This window comes from Eubalaena glacialis, chromosome 18 (assembly GCF_028564815.1).
Source record: "Eubalaena glacialis isolate mEubGla1 chromosome 18, mEubGla1.1.hap2.+ XY, whole genome shotgun sequence".
Taxonomy (NCBI): domain Eukaryota; kingdom Metazoa; phylum Chordata; class Mammalia; order Artiodactyla; family Balaenidae; genus Eubalaena; species Eubalaena glacialis.
The window spans coordinates 4135250-4158639 of NC_083733.1; the positions used below are offsets into that span (position 1 = coordinate 4135250).

General features: G+C 47.0%; 2 protein-coding genes and 1 long non-coding RNA gene across 7 annotated transcripts in view; 1 reads left to right on the forward strand and 2 right to left on the reverse strand.

Annotated features, from left to right (window-relative positions):
• Positions 1-1355, reverse strand: part of KIAA0513 (KIAA0513 ortholog) — a 54257-nt gene extending 52902 nt beyond the window's left edge. The window contains exon 1 of one of the 3 annotated variants that reach the window (XM_061172960.1): positions 1267-1355. The gene's annotated coding sequence lies outside the window, so the exon portion shown is untranslated. The remainder of the gene's footprint in view (positions 1-1266) is intronic. The other 2 variants (XM_061172959.1, XM_061172961.1) reach the window with 2 other exon arrangements.
• A 10477-nt stretch (positions 1356-11832) lies between these two features.
• The window catches only part of ZDHHC7 (zinc finger DHHC-type palmitoyltransferase 7), a 43485-nt gene continuing 31927 nt past the window's right edge, over positions 11833-23390 (forward strand). For 2 of the 3 annotated variants that reach the window (XR_009697778.1, XM_061172292.1), the window contains exon 1: positions 11833-12050. The gene's annotated coding sequence lies outside the window, so the exon portion shown is untranslated. Of the gene's footprint in view, positions 12051-14572; positions 14914-23390 lie in introns of all 3 variants that reach the window. The other variant, XM_061172293.1, reaches the window with a different exon arrangement.
• LOC133077533 (uncharacterized) overlaps positions 19452-23390 on the reverse strand; it is a 54051-nt gene continuing 50112 nt past the window's right edge. Inside the window, exon 4 of the long non-coding RNA XR_009697779.1 lies at positions 19452-19787. This is a non-coding gene — a long non-coding RNA (uncharacterized LOC133077533). The remainder of the gene's footprint in view (positions 19788-23390) is intronic.

Here is a 23390-nt window from a genome sequence, read left to right on the forward strand (position 1 = left end):
TGAGTCCTTAGCCATCTTCGTTTCTTTAATGGAAAATGAGAATCTCATGAGTCAACTTTCTCATTGTGAGCTGATCTCAATAGCCGGTCGCCCTGTGTTTCAAATGCGTAAGCAGTCCTATTTCTGCACAAAGTGGAAATAAAAACCAGTGACAGCCCAAGGGAGAGATGGAACAATGGGAGAACATACACTTCCAAACAGAACCGTGAAAAGATGGGAAGAAGCGCTCACGTGTAATACAACTGGATTTTTTTTTCTTTGCTTAATTCGGCGTTAAGCATCTTGGCTGCCCTGGTTTAGGGTGAGGGAGGGGGTGCCTCTAAGCAAATGAGCCCAAAACCTTAGCATTAGGTGACAATGGTCTGGAGGGCGGCCTGGCTACAGCAGCCTGGTCCCTGACAGCGGTTGGCTTGCCTCCAAACGCTGACTCGCCTCAGGGAGAGCCTGCATGTCAAGCACCTCACCTGTGCCAGCTCAGAGGTGAGTTCCTGCCCAGTCTGCAGGCTGGCACCCTGGCCTCACACTTAAGCAGAGTCACAGGAGCTGGCTCGTGCCCACAGCCAAGTCCTCTCTTCCTCTTCCCAAATCCAATCAATGTACAACCCAGGGAAGCCCAGACCCCACCAAGGGGAAACTCGCACCCAGCTCCAGAAAGACCGCATCCTGTCCTTTCCAAGACCCTGGACGCTGGTCCAGGCCACCCTGAACCAGCTGTTCCAAACAGCCTCTCACACTGCGTCGGTAGTGCTGGCCCCTCTGCAAAGCTCCTCCTGCTTCCTGATCGTGGGCAGGAGGGGGCCCCGGGAAGGCACAAGCTGAGCCCTTCCTCCTTGGCCCCCATGCCGCCCCCAGCTGCCACCCCAGGAGCAGAGGGGCAGCAAACTTAAAATCCAACACACAGCACAACTTGGCAAATGTCTTTCCCATCCCGGTCCCACGCACCCCCTCCCCAGCACGCCCTTCCAGGAGTCGAGGCGGGGGGAACCGGCTCCATCCCTAAGCCACCTGGCGACACCGTCAGCCACCCGGGAGCGGGGACACCTTGTCCAGCCCCCCCCCTCAGGTATCGCACTGCTCCTCACACGGTGGGCTCCTGCCCCCCCTTCCCATTTCCTGCAGAAACCCCAGAGGCCCTCGACCCCACCCCACGGTCCCTCACCCGCCGGCCCCCGGGCGCTCCAGCTGTCGCCCCTCGGAGAGCCCCCTCGCCGCCGGGAGAACCCGGCACGCCCTCCCCTCTCGGCCGCTGGCAGGGTCCCCTCTCACCGCGGCGGGGGCCGGCCGGCCGGCCGGGCGGACGCGGAGCGAGCGGGCGCCGTCGGGCTCGGGAATGCGGCCACTGCGCCGGCCCCAGAGCCGGGTCCTTCTGAGGCGCCGGCCCGCGCGAGCTGTCAGTCAGCTGGCCGCGCCCGCCCCCGCCCCCGCCCCCGCCCCGCCCCCGGCCCCGGCCCCGACCCCGTCTGCGCAGGCGCGGGGCGGCCCGGGAGTGGCGTCACGTGACGGGGCGGTGCCGCTGTCGGCGCCCGGCCCTGCGGAGGCTTTCGGCCCGTGTCTGGCGTCGCTCGGGCCTGGGGTCGCCCCTCGGCGGGAGGCCTCGTCCTGCGGCCCTGGAAGCACGCTCGGGGACTTCCCGCGGTTCGCTCTAACAGAAGGTCCCGGGAACCCCGTTTGCTGGATCTGCTCAAAACTAGGGTGTTCTCCCAGGCTGGGCAGAGCTGGGTGGGCGCAGGCCGCTCTGCAAACAAATGAGTGGGTGATTTGGTGATTTTGGAGGGGGGAGCCCCGGCAGGGAGCCAGAAAGTATGGCCTGATTCTGGTTGCTTCCCCCCCGTGGTGTCCGCACCTTTCAAACAAGGATGCCCTTTGCCATTTCCTCCTCGCCTATTTCAGAGTTAGGGTGACGTCTTGACATTAACGAGCATACTTGTAAAACAAGTCAAGCGAGGATGTATGGAATAGAAGGGCAATTTGAGGCCGATTGATTTTTTGAAAGGGGGCTTCTTAAAAGCTGATGGATTCCGCCTTCTGCTCCTGAACTTCTAGGCCAATCAGCATCTTTTCACCAGATACAATAAACACAGTTTTCAGGCTGTCGGGTTTGGGTTTCTTCCACGTCTCTTCAATTCAAACAAACAAACCAAAACCACAAAAGGTAAAAAATAAAAGCATCTCCTACGGGAGCTTTTTCAGTTCTAGAGCAAATACAGAAATGTAAACTGACACCCCCTCCCAGTAATTTTGCGGTTATGGCAAAGTTGGTTCCAGCACCTAGCAAAACAGAGTGTGGGCTCTGATGCCTCAAATTCTCTAAAGACATTTCCAGGGCTACACTGCAGAGCTACAGCGGTCCTTCTGGGGGTTGCCTGTATGACATAATAAAGCTCTACCTTTAAATGAATGCCCTGGTATCTGAACTAGGGCAGACTGTCAATTTCAGAAAACTGGGGGTTCTCCGAAGTCCTAGCAGTTAGGCAGGAGGAACTAGAGGTCTGCCATGTAGGAGAAAAGATGACATATGGATTGATGATCAAGTGTCTTTCCTGTGCCCCAAGCATGGAGCTGCTGATCGCTGGGAAGGTGGCCTATTGAACTTAAGACTTTCTGGGAGGGAGGACTTCCCTGGCGGTCCAGTGATTAAGACTCCCTTCCCCACTGCAGGGGGCATGGGTTCGATTCCTGGTTGGGGAACTAAGATCCTGCATGCCCGTGTGGTGTGGCCAAAAAGTTAAGGAAAAAAAAAAAAAAAAAAAACTTGTTGGGGGAAGTTAAAGGGACCAACGTGGAGGAAAAAGCTGGTAGCTGTGGTTCCACAAGAGTTATGGGGCCTTCAGCACCACAGGTCCATTCCAGATTTGCTTAACCAGCTCAGTGTAGCCATCATGTGCAAGAAACCGGATCTCTGGGTGTTTTAAGCTTGGTGTGAATTCAGGAAGGGAAGGAGTGTAAGGTGGCGTTCATTCCCTTATGTGGGCACTACAGATTGGTGGGCATGCCATTGGTCCCTGTGAGTTTCTGCCCTGCGTGCAGCAGAATACAAGCCCATCATGAAGACGTTATGGGATGGAGGAGGGTCATATCTGTGGCTAGAGGAAGTCCTCCCTTGGTTCAGTGAGTGAACCCAGCACCAGGCATGGGCTCTTGCAGCCTTGTTCTGACTCTGGAGATACCAACTACTCAGGAAACTTGGAAAATGTGAGTTCATTCAGGGTCGGATTCCATTTGGGGGAAATGTCATTTCTCCTCAAGAGATTCATATGGACCTTATCTCTCCATACCACATAAAAGATATTCTGTACTTGCCAGAAAGTTGGAGAGAGGCAGATGATATGGCCATTTTATTAAAAAAAAAAAAAAAGGAGGGGGAAAGTGAGTTCTACAAACCACAAACCAGTGAACTTGACATTGGGCCTGGGAAGCATTCGGGCCAAATAACTCATGAAAAACATCTGTGGCCCCTCAGAAGAGGAAGCACCGATGTCAAAGACCAAGTCATGCTGGCTTAACCACGAGATTTCAAGCTATGAAATCTATAGACTGGCAATTCAAGGAAATATGATAGAAGTAGTGTATTTGGACCTGGAAGGTATATTTACCAAAATTCTTTCAGTAATAAGTGACAGAAATCCCGGCAAACTGGTGTTTCAAAAACAGGGAATATAGTGCCTTACATAACTGAAAAGTTCTGGGGTTGGCCCAGCAGGATCCAGGGGCCAAGTGATGTCATCAGAACTTGGTCTCTCTCCCCTTCTTGACTGCTTCCCTCTGAGCTGGGCTTCATTCTCAGATCAGGTTCTTTTTATACAGTGGTCTTCAGCAGCAACAGGCTTATGTTCTCTCAACTTAGCAGCCCCTGTGGAAAAAAAGAATTTTCTCCTTCAGTATTTCCAGCAAACGTCTCAGGATTTGGTCTGAATGGACCAGCATCACTCATGTGCTCATGCCCTTAAACCAACCGCTGAGGCCAAGTTTTGGGGATCAGCCCCACCTAACTACCGGGTAGAGAGGAAGGGAAGGGTGGGTGCCAATGGGAAACTGAGGTGCTCTTGCCAGGAGAAGAGGGGTGGATTTGGGGCAGGCAAGGGAAAGCAACAGGGACTTCCCTGGTGGTGCAGTGGTTAAGAATCCGCCTGCCAACGCAGGGGACAGGGGTTCGAGCCCTGGTCCGGGAAGATCCCACATGCCTCGGAGCAACTAAGCCCGTGCGCCACAACTACTGAGCCTGTGTGCCACAACTACTGAAGCCTGCGCATCTAGAGCCCGTGCTCCACAACAAGAGAAGCCACCGCAATGAGAAGCCCGCGCACCGCAACGAAGAGTCATCCCCACTTGCTGCAACTAGAGAAAGCCCGCGCACAGCAACGAAGACCCAACGCAGCCAAAAATAAATAAATTTATTTAAAAAAAAGAAAAGGGAAAGCAACAGATACCTGGAACCAAGCATTTGCTAAGATATCTTGTGATATTGTATAACGGGCATGAAGAAAAGGTGGGAGAGATAGTATATTTATTTGATGGGTGAATCAATATTCAAAATACTTTGATTAGAGGATGAATCCAAAAAAGAACTATACAGGATAAAGCAGGCAATGTGGCTTAGCATCAGTTCTTTGTTTCTGGTTGCCCACCATGTCTATTTTCCCTTCGCCCTAATATGACCACAAATTTAGTGGCTTAAAACAACACAAATTTATTATCTTACAGTTCTGGAGGTCAGGTCTTAAAATTGAGGTATCAGCAGGGCTGCATTCCTTCTGGGGGCTCAGGAAGAATGATTTCCTTGCCTTTTCCAGCTTCTAGAGGCTGCCTGCATTCTTTGGCTTGAGGCCCCTTCCTCCATCTTCAAAGGCAGTCCCCTTTAACCTGGAATAGTTCTCAGCTTTTCTTTGTCCTTCAAGACACTGATCTGTACAAGCTTGGGACTTCCCTGGTGGTCCAGTGTTAAAGAATCCGACTTACAATGCAGGGGATGCGGGTTCAATCCCTAGGAACTAAGATCCCACGTGCCACGGGGCAACTAAGCCCATGTGCCACAACTATTGAGCCTGCGCGCCTCAGCAAGAGAGCCTGCGTGCCTCAATGAAGATCCTGCACGTGCCGCAACTAGAGGCCCGATGCAGCCAAAACTAAATAAAATAAAATAAATGAATAAATAATAAAAAATTTTTTAAAGTAAAAAAAAAAATACAGGCTGCATGTTGTGTAAATGTCTCTCAGTTTAGATTTTTCTGCCTGCTCCTGTATAAAGTCAGGTAACACATTTTTGTTTTTATTTTTTCTTATATATTATTTATTTATGTACTTGCTGCATCCGGTCTTAGTTGCGGCACACGGGATCTTTTGTTGAGGCATGCGGTTCTCTCTAGCTGTCGCGCGCAGGCTTAGTTGCCCCGCCGCATGTGGGATCTTAGTTCCCCAACCAGGGCTCGAACCCGTGTCCCCTGCATTGCAAGATGGATTCTTAACCACTGGACCTCCAGGGAAGTCCCCAGGTAACACATTTTTGACAGCAGTGCTGCATAACTGAAGTGTCTCCTCAGTGCATATCCTATCAGGAGGCACACGCATTCGTTTGTCTCATTATTGCTGATGCTATGTTTGACCCGAGGTTGAGACGGTGATATATTTCTCCACTGTAAAGGTACTTTTTTCCCTTTGTAAGTAATTGGTAATCTGTCGGGAAGATACTTTTAGACTACTTAAATATCCTATTTTCCAATGAATTCTCACCCAGTGGTTTAGCACCCATTAATGATAATGCTATGGTGGCTGCAAAATGGTGAGTGTTGGAATTCGATTGCTCCATCAACATTTATTAGTTGACATTTCCCTGCATCTATTCTTTCCCTTCTCCAGTCTGTTCTCCAGTAAGCCACTGGAGTGACCTTTTTTTAATTATTATTATTTTTCCGGCTGCACCACGCAGCTTGTGAGATCTCAGTTCCCCAACCAGGGCCATGGCAGTGAAAGCCCAGAATCCTAACCACTAGGGCACCAGGGAACTCCCTGGAGTGACCTTTAAAAACCACAAATGGGATCAAACCTTCCAGTGGCTTCCCCCCTCAGATGTGGCCAGAATCCCTCAAATGGCTGTTAGGGTCCTGCATGACCTGGTCCCTTCCAAGCTCTCCAGCCTAGTCTCAAGCCACTCCCCCCATGCCCTCCACACAGGGCTCCTTATAGATCTCCAAACAATCCACGTTGCTTTCCATGGAGGACCTCCCCACTTACCCCTTTGCCTGGAACTCTTCCTCCACCCCCCTGCACTCTTTTACTCATCAAATACCCTTGTGTCCTTCACATATCACATCCGAAAGGAAGCCTTCCACTGTGACCCCCAGATCAGGTCAGATACCCAGGTATACTCGCTCACCACACACGTCCTTTTCCTTTATAGGAGCACACCAGTTTGTAATTGTCCACTTTTTAAATCTGTTTAATTAGTCTCTGAGCTCCACAACAGGTAGGAACTTTGTCTGGTTTTGCTCACCCCCGTGTCTGCAGCACTTAACACGGTTCCAAGAGTAGACGATTAAATATTTGTTGAATGAACCAATATAGGTTTAAGATAAGGATCTGGGGGGTGGAGGTGGAGGAAAAGAAGAGGACTGAGTTATTGGAGCCAGAGCACAAATGGGCAGGGACTTGCTTCCAGGCAACTTGGTGGATCAGGTCCTGGTAGGAGGAGCTGGGGGGGGATCACATCCCAGGTGAGCCCTCAGGACGTGGTACAGAGCTGCTATGTATAGCGCGTGGCCTCGGGCTCCTTAGAGAGTGAGAATGTTATGGTAGAAACAGCAGGATCTTCAGAGCTGGACAGAATGAGGTCTGCAGGCTAGCTGTGCTCTGCTTCTTTGGGGCGATCACTTAACTCTGAGCCTGTTTTCTCAGCTGTACAAAGAGATCGTACCAGTTTCACAGACATGAGGATGAAGAGAGTCTATGAGGCAGCGAGGCTCCTCTCCTAGCTGTATGACCTTCAGCACACTCCTTAAACTCATTGGGCCTGTTTCTTCATCTGAAAAAGGGGCCAACCATGGCACGTTCATTCATTCATTCAATGCATATTTATTGAGTCGCTGCATTTTGACAGCGAACGAGACCAACAAAATCCCTGCCTTTCAAGAGGCTTGCATTGCAGTGAGGGATAAACAACGGGATAACTAAGTGACAGAGGATGTTAGCTGACTTGTGACCAAGAGCAAAGCAGGGAGGGGGAAGTGAACTGTTGCAGGAATGGGAGAGAGGGACAATTTTTCAATAGGGTGCTGGGGAGGAAGATGTGCTCCGAGTCAAGTCCTGAAGGGCATGAGAGAGCAAGCTTGGGACATCCAGGGGACACAGGGCCCCAAGCACAGGCCTGCTGCCCCAGCAGGCTCTACCCACAGCTGGAGGTGAGGTGGCCCAGTGAAAAGGAATTCAGGAACATATCATACCACTTTGGGTTGTTTGGACTTCCTGGGCCTTGTTCAACACCATGGGTTGTGGAGTTTCAACCTTCTGGCTTCCTGATGCATTCAACATCACGATCTCAGTGGAAAAAATAAGAAACCACCCAAACTCCCTTCTGAAGAAATTTCTGATTTTCCACTGTACAACCCTTGGAAGTCTCTTTCTCTTTCTCCCACTGTTTACTTAAAGTACAGCATACAAATCATAAATGTACGTGGCTGAATTTTTACCAAGTGAACACTCATACAACCAGCACCCAGATCAAGAAATAGAATATAACTAGCACCCTAGCATCCCCACCTCAGTGGTCATCACTGCCCTGCCCTGTCTTCCTACACCAAAGATCAGTTTTGCCCAAGTTTGAGCTTTTTATTAATATAATTATATAGTATGTACTCTTTTATGTCTTGCTTCTTTTATTCAACATCCTATTTGTTGAGATTTATTTGTATTGTTGTACGTAGTGTGTACTTTCATTCTGTACAGTATTTCACTGTATACGTATACCACGATTCATTCATTCTAGCCCCAAACTACAAACAACCTAAACATCCATGAACAACACTGTACTGTGTATTGTGGGAACATTCTAGCACAAGTCTTTTGGTCCACCTTCAGCAGATACTCCGAACAGTTGTCCTGGGTGGTTAAATAATCACATTCCTACCCCCAGCAGTGAAGTGTATGGAAGTCCCAGTTTTTCTACATGTTTGCCAGCACTTGTTTTTTCACGTTAGCCATTCTAGTGGGTGTGTAAGTACGATTTCATTGTGGTTTAAGTTTGCATTTCCCTGATGACTAATGAAAATGAGCATTTTTTCATGTTTTGGATATTCTTTTGCGAAGTACCTGTGTTTTGCCAATTGCTCTATTGGGTTGTCTCATTTATTTTTAATTTTGATGTATTTAAAAATGGATACATGGTTTACAAGCTTAACAAGTTACAGACCTATTCCTTGTATATTTTTCCAGGGATATTCTGTGTACAATAAACATATATATCCCCCAAATCTTCTTTTTCACACAAATACACAGTTTTACACAAGGGACTTAATATACCTCAAAGGCCACTGCACACCACAGCATTCCATTTGTATGTATAACATACTTTATTTAATATACTGATGGCATACAGGGCGATGCAGTTTTTTGCTTCTACAAACATCCTACAGTAAATACTGAAGTGCAAACATCTTTGTGTACATGGGTGAGTCTCTCTGTAGGATAAACTCCTGAGTGGGACTGCTGGGTCAAAGGGTACGTACACTTAGATTTTTGTGATTCACATTGCTATCTTGCTCTGCAAAGAGCTGAATAAACTGACAATGGCACCAATTTGGGCTGCCTTGCCAACAGAGAATCACCAAACTTTCATCTTTGCCAACTCACTAGGTGAAAAATGGGGTCTCTTGGTACTTTAAATTTGCATTCATTCCTTTTACTTTGAATGAGGCTGAGCATCTTTTCACGTGGTTGAACAGAGGCTCCACTTTAAAAGAACTGTTTCCTGGGATGAGTGGTTAGCTGGAAACTAGCTCCTGATGGGTAAACAGAACTAATCCTGGAGATGGGATGTTTCCCATCCCTGCAAGGGCCTCCAATGTTAGGTTTTTGGTTCTATGGGCCTTATGAAGTCAAGGTGAGGCAAAAAACTGTGTTGAACCACGGTCTCAGAACAGGAAGAAACCTTAGAAATCAAGTCTGAGCTCATATTTTAGAGATTAAAAAAAAAAAAAAAACAAGCTGAGGTTTGGAGAGGGGAAATGACTTGCAGAAGACCACATATCAAGTCTGTTGAGAAAGAGATGAAAATCCTTGAAAGAGTTGAATTGTTTTTGTCAACTGCTGTCATCCCTGGTTGAATATTTTAATCAATGATTTTACTGTGCTATTTCCTTTAGCAACAATGCAATTTTAAAGCTACAATAAACAAGCCTATACAAGTGTGGGGACAGAGGAGAATTATGAGTCTTTTTGTGAAAGACTTTGAAATGGGTCAAAAAAAATTATTGGGTGCCTTCAATGGACAACTAGGTGTTGTCATGCACAGCCTTGGGTTATGTGGTTCTACGGATTTTTTTCTTTGCTTTAAGCTATTTATAACTCTATAGGTTTTGGAGAAAGCAATCCAAGTGATTCTGTTACCAAGGCTGTTGCCCCGGAATCATATCCCTGACCCTCCCTTGAATGGAAACCAATTATTCTTATCTAAGTTTCAGGAGGAAGCTGCAAAGAGAAAAAAAATGAGAACTGGTTAGAACCAACCAGGCCCAAGATGGCCGAAGATTTGACTTCCAGTAGACCTTGAGCCTCATTATACTCTGACTGTAATATATTAGCATACGTTAAGTGACACACCCACCAGGGCCAGGAAGTTGACGATTGCCATGACAACAACCAGAAAAGCCCATATAAGGACTGAAAAGGAGAGTTGCAACAGTTCAAGGTCCAAACCATACCCCTGTTCTCCAGTAAGTCATGAATATTCCTCCCACTCTTTCCAATTCCCTCCTTTTTACCTCGACCTGCCCATATATTTGGTGGCTCCACTTGAATTGGGTTGAGAAGTTGATTTGCGAACTAGATTCCCCCTTTCCATTCTTTGGCCACTAAATACAGCTGGTACTGTTCCAGTCTCAGCACTGGTTTCATCATTGTCTGTGCGAATCTGATCGGAAAAAGACAAGAGGTCTCGGCTGGGGCTAGGACCCCGGCGCAGGTCCAGCTGACCAACTTGGTAACAATTTTTGTCCACTGATATCAGACATACAAATGAATCTTGTCTGGTAGAAGTTCAATTGACTTCCCCACTGTACAAGAAGCCAGTTTTGGCTCTATTAAGCAAATTCATTGCAGCATTCCTGACTGCATACATGTGCCTGCCTTTTGGATTCATCTCTGAACCACATGTATCATCTTACCTACTTCCTCATGAATTAGTGAGTTAAATTAAATCTTTGACATGTGTTTATATTTGTATGACAGTCATGATTTAAGCTTTTTTTTTTTTTTTAAAGATACTCTTTTGGGGGAAGGGATAAATTAGGAGGTTGGGATTAACATACACACTACTATATATAAAATAGATAACCAACAAGGACCTACTGTATAGCACAAGGAACTATACTCAATATTTTGTAATAACCTATAAGGGAAAAGAATCTGAAAAAGAATAGATACATATGTATATATATGTATAACTGAATCACTGTGCTGTACACCTGAAACTAACACGATATTGTAAATCAACTATACTTCAATTAAAAAAAAAAGATACTCTTAACTTGCTCATAGCAAGTATATCTTAAGCATAGCAGGCACTTGTAGTCTTGATGTTCTCCAAAGACAATCATCCTTTCTTTCAGCCTATGCAAAAAGAATTGACCACGGACTGGAGGCCTACCCCACTTTTCTTCCTTGTGGGAATAAACAGGATATAGGAGGCTCAATGAGGGTTGACTGAATGCATAGCCCCATTGTAAATGCAGAGGTACAGTAACAAAATTTTAAGCTTTTAAAGTTCAAATTTTGATGATTAATGCACCCCTTACTTCCAAAAGCTTGGCTGGATAAGCGTTTCTGGGAGCAAGAACGGTAAACTGTGAAAAGGTGGCTTGCAGGCAGTGAGAGTCTGATAGATCCCGCAGCTGCAATTACTGTTTCTAATCAATCTTACAAGTTAGTGGGTACTTAGGAGTTTAATAACAAACACTGAGCGCCTACTTCCCAGCCCTGCGGAAATTGTCCCAAATATTGTAGGAAATACCACCCCCACCCAAAAAAAAACCAACCAAACAAAACCCAACCACGTTTCCACCTTCAAAAAACTTAGGACTTAGCATCTGGAAGGAATCGCTGGGATGCCCTGGTTTCCAGGTCGCTCAGAGGGGAACCAGAGGCTCAGCGAATCAGGAATCGCGCATCCAATGGCGCTTCCCCTACTCCCCACGTGCTTTCTGGCTCCGTCGTTCCCACTCGCGCTTCTCCGTTAACCCGTGTTCCGTCCTCGCACGCTGTACAGGCCACACGTAACGCTGGCTCAGAAGGGCCACCGCGGGCGCAGTAAACCCGGGCAAGAACTCCTCCCCGAGTCAAAAGCCTAGCCGCGCGGCTTGGACCTTGCGGCAGCCCGTAGCCCTCATCCTTTCTCTTCCGGACCTCAGTTTGGATGGATCCCTTTATTTTAGCAAGGGGACCTTGCGACTAAGAGCCGCCTTTCTCTGGGAACTGTCAGTCTTTAAGACCTCTGTCCCAGAGGGATCCCGGCCGCTGAGCCCCAGCAAACCATCTCAAGCACCCTTCTCCGCTGCCGGGAGCGGCGCGACCGGAACTGCGCAAACGCGGCGCCGCTGACCACACGGGGTTCACTTCCGGGGGTCGTGCCGCCAAGCTCTCCAGGTTGGGTTCTGTCTCTCGTGTCCACTCGGAGGCCGCCTCCCTCCGACCGGACCGGCAGGACCGAGCCGAGCCGCGGGGTCCCCTCCGGCCCGGCCATGAGTGCGGCCGCATGATGCGTCCCTGCCTCGGCCGCTGCAGTCGCCGCCGCCGCCGCCGCAGGCCGGGAGGAGCCGCAGCGCCGGGCGACCCCGCCCGGGCCTCGGGTGAGTGCGGCGGGCCGGGGCGGGCTGCTCGCGCCCGGGTCTCCCGGCTACTCTAGGCCCCCGTCCGCCAGCCCCGGGCCCCCTGCTCCCTTTCCTCCACCCCACCCCGCACCTACGACCTTCCCGAGTTCCTCGGGGGCACCTCTGTGCCAGCGCTTGACTTCTCTTCCAGGTGTCTCCTTGTCACTCCTTAGTGCATCTTTCGGGGTAGGGCCCGAATTGCAGCCCCAGCTTTTTGCCTGACCTTGGGTGTGACACTCAGGTCTCCGAGCCACGGTTTTCTCCTTTAATAACTAATAACGGGGTTGTCGTTGGAGTCAGAAGAGTGGCAGTAAACCCTGTGTAAGCTGTAAGGAGTAGTTTATAGGCATGCATTACAGTGGGCTTCTTCTAACGTCGCCCATGGCTTCTCGAATGAATGCTCCTGTTCTTCCCTCCTTTGTAAGTTTTAATTTTTCTTTTTTATTCTTTGTCCACCTTCTTCCTTATCTTCCCTTCCCCTGCCAATGATCTTTGGGGTATTGCCTGCCAGGGCACCTGGGACAGTCAGGTCAGCCTTCAGGGCAGTGTTTGCATCTTTTCTTGCTGTCGCCAAGGCTCATCTCTTCTGAGGAGTCATTGCTGCTGAAACTAAGTCTCTTTTCGCTGTTGGATGGACACACTTTATTGGCTTATGGGTAACTAGTTTTTTTGGGGGGGGGGGAGGTGTAAGAACTGTTGATGTAGATGCTTTGTAGCTTCTTTTACTGACCAGGTGGTGTAAAGGGCTGTCCAATCAATGCTACAGTGTTTAATGTTTGCAGTCTGCTTAGTGTTTGTACTTAATGCACATAGATTTATCTGTTTTACTACTGCTGTCTCAAATGGTCTAGAAATCTGGGCCAATGTATATTTCTTCTTAGACTCTTCACCTCAAAGATGATGAATTTAATCTGTTGATACTTTCACAAATTTTATTTGCTTAAAGTCACCTTTTTAAAAGTCAGATTTAATCTTTTTGATACTGTCTTAACAACGTTTACTTATCTGAAGTCACCTTTTTAAAAGTCACCTTGGGGACTTACCTGGTGGCTCAGTGGTTAAGAATCCGCCTGCCAATGCAGGGGACATGGGTTCGAGCCCTGGTCCGGGAAGATCCCACATGCCACGGGGCAACTAAGCCCGAGCGCCACAACTACTGAGCCTGCGCTCCAGAGCCCGCAAGCCACACCTACTGAGCCTGCATGCCACAACTACTGAAGCCCGCACGCCTAGAGCCCGTGCTCCGCAACAAGAGAAGCCACCCAATGAGAAGCCCGTGCACCACAATGAAGTGTAGCCCCTGCTCGCCGCAACTAGAGAAAGCCCGCGCCTTAAATTTGCTTCTTAGGAAGTCAGAATACTTTTTTTTTTTAACATTTATTTATTTTGGCTGCGCTGGGTCTTAGTTGCGGCATGCAGGATCTTCACTGCAGCATGCAAACTTTGTTGCAGCATGCGAACTCTTACTTGCGGCATGCGAACTCTTAGTTGCGGCATGTGGGATCTAGTTCCCTGACCAGGGATGAAACCCGAGCCCCTTGCACTGGGGGTGCGGAGTCTTAGCCATTGGACCACCAGGGAAGCCCCAGAATACTTGATTAAAGAGAAAGGCTCTTGGGATATTTGAAAAACGGAATGGAACAGACATCTTAAATTGCATCTCTTGAAGATTCTGGTAAATAGAAGGGTCGAGTGACTGACATTATTTGGATTGTGTGCTTTCAGGAGTGAGGCTGGTAGGTGGGCTTTTAAGTTGTGAGGTGGAGGAGCATGAGACTATTTGACAGTAATTTCCTAAAGAATTCATAAATCAACAGTTGGAAATCTTTATGCACACATCTCACGTCAACGCAAAGTGGGTAGAGATGTATACGGAAGTTTGTTTTTTTTTTACCAATGACTCAGAGTCTGCCTCGATTACAGTGAGTGAATTGGGAATTTTCAGCCTTGCTAATCAATGCACTGTGAAAGCAGAAATCCTCTTCTAGAAAGGACAAATATTAGCATGAACAGAATGACCCTCTCAGCGAGAGAGAGAAAGTACTGAAAGGAGCTTTGTATAAGAACAGTCTTGAGCCAGTCAGAAGTCTGGACATGCTTTTACATTCTTAATGAAACTGTTACCTGCAAGGCGTGGACCCTTTGGTGACATAAATCACATAATCTTTGTTAATTTGAGGAAATGGAACGAGCAGTAAGTTCACATATGAAGTGAATGCTTGGGATGAATTGAGAGGTAGCTTTCCTGATGATTCCAGAATTTCCCTGCTCCAATCCATGCTGAGCAGCTCTACAAGATAGTTTTCTGAAAGCAGCTTTTTGGGGGTATGTTTCTTAAAGGTAATGTTTTAATTATAGAAGTAATACATGCTTGTTTTGTTTAAAAAAAAAAAAAAGTTCAAACACTAGAGCAGAGCATAAAGTATAGACTTTATATATAACACTTTATATATAACACATAAAGTATAAACACTCACTCTTGCTCCCTTTTGTCCCCAAAGCCAGTTTCCAGGGTCAGGTTAACAACTTGTGTGTGACCCTTCAGCTGTAGCACCTGAGAAGAGTTTGGGCCACCTGCAGAGTTGGTCAACTACAAAGTTGAGAGGGAACAGTCCACACAAGACCACCGTCACTTCTGACACCAGCTGCAAGTCTGGGGGGTCCCCAAGCCACCCTCAGGTTCGATTACTAGCTAGAAGGCCTCACAGAACTCACTGAAAGCTGCTGTGTTCAGAGTTATGGTTTATTAAACTCAGCCAAGTGAAGCGGCTCATAGGACAGAATCTGGGGCCGTACCAAACATGGAGCTTCCATTGTCCTCTCCCCAAGGAGCTGGAACGTGGTACGTAACTGGCGTTGACACGAGACACTGTGCACTGGGTATTGCCAACCAGGGATGCTCACCTGAGCCTTGGTGTTTGGAGTCTTTATTGGGCTTCTGTGACATGGGCATAAATGATTGATTGATTGACCACCCACAAGGTTGATCTCAGTTTCCAGGTCAACTAATACTGCGTGACCCAGAGCCCCACCCTAAATCATGTTGGTCTTTCTGGTGTGGCCAGTCCCCACCCTAAATCAGATTGTCAGCCGAGGATAAAGCCCAGACCTTCTTTTGAGCATGGTTAAATTCTTTATTACACAGCATCCTTCCTTCATTCATGGTACCTTCTTTAAAAATACACTTTTTAAAAAACGATGCAGACTCACAGCTATAGGAGAACAAACTAGTGGTTACCAGTGGGGAGAGGGAAGGGGAGGGGCAAGATAAGGGTGGGGGATTAAGAGGTACAAACCATCATCAATAAATATGCTACAAGGATATATTGTAAAACTCAGGGAATATAGCCAATTTTTTTTTTCTTTTTTTTTTTAAGATTTATTGATTGATTGATTGCCATGTTGGGCCTTCGTTTCTGTGCGAGGGCTTTCTCTAGTTGCGGCAAGCGGGGGCCACTCTTCATCGCGGTGCGCGGGCCTCTCACCATCATGGGCTCTCTTGTTGCGGAGCACAGGCTCCAGACGCGCAGGCTCAGTAGTTGTGGCTCACGGGTCTAGTTGCTCCGCGGCATGTGGGATCTTCCCAGACCAGGGTGCGAACCCGTGTCCCCTGCATTAGCAGGCAGATTCTCAACCACTGCACCACCAGGGAAGCCCCCAATTTTTTTTTTTTTAAATATTTATTTGCTTGGTTGCGCCGGGTCTCAGTTGCAGCAGGCAGGCTCCTTAGTTGCAGCTCGTTGGCTCTTTAGTTGCAGCATGTGGGCTCCTTAGTTGTGGTAGGCAGGCTCCTTAGTTGTGGCTGCGGGGCTCCTTAGTTGCAGCATAAATGGAATATAACCTTTAAAAATTGAGAATGTCGTACACCTGAAACTTATATATTGTAAATCAACTATACCTCACTTAAAATTATATATATGTGTGTATATATATTATATATATACACAAACTTTTTTTTGCTTTACCATTGACAAAGGACTCTCCCTTATAGATCATGGAGCAGAGGCTGCTGGGAGAGTTCTCTCAACTTTGACTCCATTCCAGCTGAGATATCTCTGAATGCCCATCAGTCTTTTTCTTCCCCTTGCCTCTGAGGAGGAGAAAACGCCTCCTTTCCAGTTTAACATGTGTCCGTACTTTGGTCTGCCTGTTAGGGGACGGCATTTAGTCACTTACTCTCACTTGCCTCTGATTTCTTTTCTCTTTCACTCACTTCTTTGCCTCTATCTACAGATGTATTCTTGCCTTGCTTACTACTTCATTCTATTCTTGAAAAACCTCTAGTAGAATTTTAATAATTGTCTAATAAATCCAGACTCTTCATGGGGCCAAGATAATGCCTTATATTCGTACAGCACCTCATAGTTTTGAAAACACTTATCCTGCAGTGGTTTGTACATAGCGGGTGCGTGGTAAATAGGCAGAGAGTGAGAGTCTTCTAATTGGAGGAAACAGCGAGAGCAGAAGCACGGAGGTGTGAACAGGCCCGGCCCGGGAACCAGGATGAACGCTGCGTGGAAGAGCCTGGAAGGGCGGGGGAGCCAGATTCAGTGGCGCCGTGAATGCCGTGGTCCTAAGGTTTGGCGCCTCTGTTGGTTCGGGTTCTACAGAGGTACAGCCAGAGGTGAGGGTGCCTAAGCTTGGGTTGTGGGAAAGGTGGGAAGGGAAGGGTCACAGCTGTAAGCAGGAAGCAGCGGCAGCATGTAGGAATGAGGGAAGAGGAGGCCTTGTGTCCAGAGGTTAAAAGGTGCTCAGTAAATACTGGCTGTGTGAGGAGTGTGATCAGTAAATGGAAGGAGAGGCCGGCTCTGTGTTAAGCTGGTGGTTTGGGTCATTCTGGGACAGGGCGCAGTGCGTTTGCAGACCCAGTAATAAGCAGGGGCAGGCAGGGTAGAGAAGCGTCCAGTTTCTCTTGAGACAGGCTCTTACAGTATTTCTGGTCGGAACATTCTGGATTCTTAGCGGTCCGTAGTTCCGAGATTCAGTGTCCTCGTTACGGAACGTGTTCTCTGAAACCAAGTGCTCAGGGAGGTGGCGTGTTGTCATGGAAGAGCGTGGGCTTTGGAGTCGGAACAGCCCCGACTCCACGCTTTGCTGGCCGTGAGCTTGGGCAGGGTACTGCCGCTTGAAGGCACAATTTCCTCATCCCTCAGCGAGCACCTCGTTTTTAGGGTAGTGGCAGCGTTCACCGTCATGATGTGTACAAAGGTCCTGACACGTGGCAGATGTTCAGTAACTGGCCTGTCCTTTCACATTCCAGTATCTTACATTGTCGTTAACTTGCATCTGAGAGCTAGGTTCACTGTGAGCGGGTCAGATGTGCCTCGTGTTGCAGGTTTGGGCAAGTCTGATGTTATAAAAGTTCACTTCCTATTAAACAAAGAAACCCCATTTAGGAAGATAAGGAAAGAGGCGGGGATTCACCAGCTTGGTTCAGGCTCAGGTCTTCCCTGGGACGGGACACTTGAAGGGTTTGGGGACTCTGGGGCTCTTTTTGTCTCTGGCTTTGGAATTCTTGAGGGTTTAGTTACCATGTTGGGATTTTTAAAAATAGCTCCTCCATTTGACTTTCAGGCTGTGGCTCTGGTATGGGGATAAAGGTGGAAGCTTTGGCATTTGTGTACACGTGCCTTTGAGGCTGCCTTGTGCAGCCTGTGTGCTCCAAGTGACACACCCAGAAAAAGCCCTGCCAGCGTGGGTCTCTCTCCTTCCTCCCCTTCTCCTTCTCCCCCCTTAACCCGTCCACGTTTCTCCCCCTCAGCTCCCCGGACCGTCTGACCCCATCCCATCCCACCCCACCCCACCCCACCCCAGGCCTCCCACTTTGACCCTCTTTCTTACTCCTTTCGGGTTCCTGTGGGGTTTGTTTTTGCTTTTCCTTCTCTCACTCAACAAGTGTTTGCGGAGTTCGGGGTGTGCCGGGGATGTTACGAGAGCATTCTGTTGCGATGATGACAGAGGAACGAGACAGCCTGGGTGGGAGGGGAGGTAAGAGGTGAGGTCCACAGGCCCCGGGCCGGGTAGGGCTGTGTGTAGCCTTTGGGTTTTATTCTAACCACAGAGGCAGCAATTGGCTGGTTTTAATAGGTAAGGGAGTGGCAGGATCCGACTTACATCTGTAAAAACTGGCCCTGGGTGCGATGGTCCAGCCACCGCAGAGGGTCTTCCAGGTCCCGACGGAGAGGGGCAAGGGACTGAATAGCACTGCGAGTATGGGGTCAGAAGGACCAAGACAACTGATGGTTGCAAGGCACTTTATTTAGAATTTACTGAATCTAATATAGACAGAAGAGGAACTCATTGTTAGACAGTGAACTCAGAGAATTGCTTATCGTCTCAGCTCAGTCACTACCACGGACGTCAACAAGTTTACAACTATCCTTGAACATTATCTTCTCTTAACCAGGCTCACACACAGCCCCCAGCCATAGGGAACTACCAGGACTCTCAGTTCCCTGAGGTCTCCTGGCTTGAGATAGCTTTGCTAATCTCTTTTACATTCCTCAGGCCTGGGAAAAAGAGTGCATTCCAAGTCAAGGGTAAGGGCTTTGCTTTTTGTGAGAGACATACTGTCTCCTCCAGGAGTTACCTCCGGCTAAGACTGCATGCTTCCCACAGCTCCCCCTTTTTTCTTTTTTAAAGCATGTTGTTGTAAACGGACACCATGGAGCTCAGTACTGAGACGAACATATCTTTGCAGAACAAATTTTACAAAGCATGGGATAATTGCCAACATAAGAAAACACATAGATAATGTCCAGAATCAGAAGGTTGTAAATTCTTAATAATTATAGAATGATTAAAAGGATCTTTAGGGTTAACTCGGGTAATACATTCCTGAATGTTAATTAATTGATGATCTTTATACCAATGCACAAATGTGGGTAAATCTTCTCATTTTACTATCTGCCTACAATATAAAGTAAGAGAAGAACCAGTAAAGCGATATATAACTCTATTATTAGTTGCAATTTGTGATTCTACTTTTCCAGTATATAGTACAGTATGTTCAAAAGCTATAGCTTTAATACAGCCTGATTCCAAATTTGGCGGACTTAAACATACAGGAAAATAATTAAACCAATTGGAATAATTCACAGACATATTTGCCATCTTAATATTTCCAATAAAATCTCCAAAAACAGTATCATTATAAAATACAGGGAATTCAGCATCAATCCAGGAAACAGGTTGTAGCAAAGGGGGGTCGGGAACATAAGCCCAGTATAAATCATCAGCTTGAACAGAAGAGGTAGAAAGAACAGCCAACATAGCCAAAAACATTGTCATAGGGGTAAAAGGAGTCCTTTGAGCAGTCACTAATTTCTGAGCTTGAGCCACCAATTTCTTCAATTGACCCCAAGTCGGAGGATCACTTTGTCGAGTCCTTCGTGCTGGATGCCTCCTTTTCTGACCTCTTCTCTCGGAATCCATCCCTGGAGCAGTCTTTGCATTCAGCGAGAGGCGCCGCATCCTCCGAATCAGCTGCGGGGTCTTTCTTGTCATCTATCTGTTTAACAAGACGTTCAGGAAGCCACTGAGGGGAGTCAGCACTTCTAGGAAAAACACAAACATGACCTCGACCCCAGATTAAGACTGGATCAGGTCCATTCCATATATTTGTCAGAGAGTCCTTCCACAGCACCTGTGCCGAAGCTCCTTGAGCTGTGGAAGTGGCCATCAGACGTTCAAAAGCTGTGTTACCTGCTCGATCAACTGTCAAAAAATTTAAAATAAACAAGGCATGATTCAATAAGGCATGGGGTGTCTTAGTATATTCCCCCTTTTGTATTTTTAGAAGTGTAAGTTTTAAGGTAAGATGGGCACGTTCGACAATACCTTGTCCTTGAGGATTATAAGGAATACCAGTAAGGTGAGTGATGTGAAAAGTAGCACAGAAAGAAGCAAAAGAGGTACTAGTGTATCCAGGGGCATTATCTGTTTTAAGTATTTGGGGAATTCCCATGAAGGCGAAACAATGAAATAAGTGGGTAATAACGTGCTTTGTGGCTTCTCCAGTCTGGGCAGTAGCACAAAGGAAGCCAGAATAAGTGTCAATAGATACATGAACAAACTGAAGCTTTCCAAAGGAAGAAACATGAGTAACATCCATTTGCCATATATGAGCAGGGTGAAGACCGCGAGGATTGACTCCGAAATGAGGAACTGGGAGATGTGGAGCACATTGGGAACATTGTTTAACAATTTGTCTAGCGGCCTCTCGAGAAATAGCAAATTGTTTGTGTAACATGGCTGAAGATTGATGATGTAAAGAATGAGAATTTTGAGCGTGTTGCACAGCAGCAGGCTGGGTCACAACACCTGCTAAAGATTTAGTGAGAGAATCTGCCAAAGTGTTACCAAAAGTCAATGGTCCAGGCAGGGAAGAATGTGCTCTAATATGAAGCACTGCGACGGGACCTTGATATGTACGAATTAAATGCTGTAAAGTCATAAAGGTATGAAACAACTGATCATCATTAGTATGGCCAAGTGTGGCAGTTTCCAAAGCTACTAGGACCTCAACTAAATAACGACTATCAGAATATAGATTAAAAGATACCGTGGAAAATTTTTGAAAGGCCATAATAATGGCATGTAATTCAACTCGTTGAGCAGAGCGCACGTTAGTACGTTCTTTAATTTGGATGCCAGTATCCGTGATTATAGCTGCAATGCCATTAGATGATCCATCTGTAAAAACAGTAAAGGCATTTGGTAGAGGAAAACGTTTAATGATTGTGGGAAAAATGTAAGGAGTTACTTTCATATGAAGCCACTCAAGAATCCCTACAGGTTGTCATAAAACTCCCGTAGGGACATGTGGAGTAGGACAAATAATTAATTTTACAGGTAAATCTGAATGTATACGAGTTAATTGAGCTTGCTGTATAGCAGCATTGACCAATTGTAAGGCCTTGGTTCCCTGAGAAGTCAATGTACGTGGAGATAGAGGGTTAGAATTGCCTTTTAAAATAGCAAACAAAGGTTGCAATTGGGCAGTAGTTAATTTTAAAGAAGGTCTCAGCCAATTAATGTCTCCTAAAAGTTTTTGAAAATCATTTAATGTATGTAACTGGTCAGTACGTATCTCAATTTTCTGTGGAATAATTTTTGTGGCATCGATAAATTTTCCCAGATAAGCAAAAGGGGATGTTTTTTGAATCTTTTTATCTGCTATTACTAGGCCAAAATTTTGAAGTGATCTTTGTAGTTGTTCAAGGGCATGCTGTAACATAGTGACGTTAGAATGAGCTAATAATATATCGTCCATGTAATGAAGTAAATATAAAGAAGGAAACTGAAGACGGACAGGCTGCAATGCCTGGGCAACATATTTCTGACGTAAAGTAGGACCATTAGCCGTACCTTGAGGCAACACCTTCCACTGATATCGCTGCATAGGCTCTCGAAAGTTAACAGCAGGCACACTAAATGCTAAATGCTTTTTATCTTCAGGATGTAAGGGAATAGTGAAAACACAATCCTTTAAATCTATAACAATAATATGAAAAGTATGAGGAATGGCTGAAGGAGAAGGAAGACGTGGTTGTAACGCTCCCATAATTAACATAGTTTGATTGACAGCCCTTAAATCTTGTAATAGTCGATATTTTCCTGACTTTTTTATAACAAATATAGGAGTATTCCATGGGCTGTTAGAAGGTTCTAGATGTTCTAATGCTAGTTGCTCAGCAACAAGATGAGGAGCAGCCAATAATTTTTCCTGACTCAGGGGCCCTTGGTCCACCCAAACGGGCGAGTCAGTTAGCCAGTGATAGGGTCAGCTGTGGGTGGAGGAGATTCCAAGGCCCCTACGAAAAACTTAACCCCCGTCTGTTAATAGTGGGTTTGGGAATAATAGGGCTAACAATACCTTGTTGATTAATGCCTAGGCCTCCATTAGGAAGAAAACCTTGGTTTAATAACATATTAGTCATAGTAGAGTTAGGGCTACACAATAACATTCCCATATCTTTAAGTATATCATGGCCCCATAAGTTAATGGGCAATCCAGGAACAATGTAAGGTTGAAAATAACTCATATGTCCCTCCTATTCGTCGCGTAGCGTCGGCGGGGGCGGGGGGGGGGGGTGTCCCGCGGTGGCGGCGTCCCGCGGTGGCGGCGGCGGCCTCGGCGAGCACCCGCGCGCGCGCTCGCTTGCTCGTTCTCGTCCCTCTCGCGCTCTCTGACATCGAGGACACAAACCAGGTGCCCTGGGTTCTGTAGGCGCCTCCACCCCTAGGCCAGCCTTGGCACCGGGGGGAACCCTACGGTCTTTGGCAAAATGACCAGGTCTGCCACATTTAAAACATGGACCCCTTTTTCTAGTAGGTTGGATTATGCCGGCTTTTGTAAGTGCAGCAGCAATAGCAACTCCTTGTACATAAGCAGGTCCAATATCTGAGCAAACGCGAATATAATCCTCTAAAGTTCCTTTTTTTTCCCAAGGTCTAATAGCCGCCTGGCAAGCACTATTAGCATTTTCGAAAGCCAGTTGTTTCACTATAATAGTTCCTGTAGGGCCACCCACTATCAAGCGCCCCACTGCCTGGAGTAGCCGATCCACAAAATCTGCATAAGGTTCATCGGGCCCCTGTCTAATCTTTGAAATAGCTTCTGTTTTTTGAGTGGAAGGCAATTTTCTCCAGGCTTGTAGAGCTAAATGATTAATTTGAGGATAGGCCATTGCTGGATAAGTGAGCTGATCTTGCAAAGATATATACTGTCCTTCTCCTACCAACATGTCATAACCAATAGGAATATCGTGAGCGGCATTCTTTTCAGCTTGCTCAGCAGCCCTCTCATAAAAGTCTGATTTCTACATGAGATAATCTTCCCCATTCAAGCAGGCTCGCGCAATAGACTTCCAATCCGAGGGAGGTAAAGCTCCCCCGGCTATAGTATCAATCATAGCTGTTGTAAAAGGGGCTGTAGCCCCGTATTGGGCACATGCTGCCTTCAGATCTTTCAAAACTTTAAAAGGGATAGCCTGATGTTCCCTAATACCCTGCTGAGGATTATTAGGATCTGGTCTTTCAATAACTGGGCAGCAAAACAAAGGATCTTCTCCTCTCTGCATTGCCCCTTGAACAGCCCTCTGCAGCGGGCTCAAAGGGACAGCATCATGTGACTTACTCACATTCAATTTTTTAAGAGACTTTTCCACCAGAGCTAATAAAACATCGTCATTAGGATATTTATTCCTTTCATATCGTGCAGCTTCCTCAGCGAGATCAAAAGGCACACCCTCATCTGAAAAAGGAGGGCTGATTGCAGCCTCCGCAGGCGGCGGGGCAGAAGAAATAGGCTTAGTG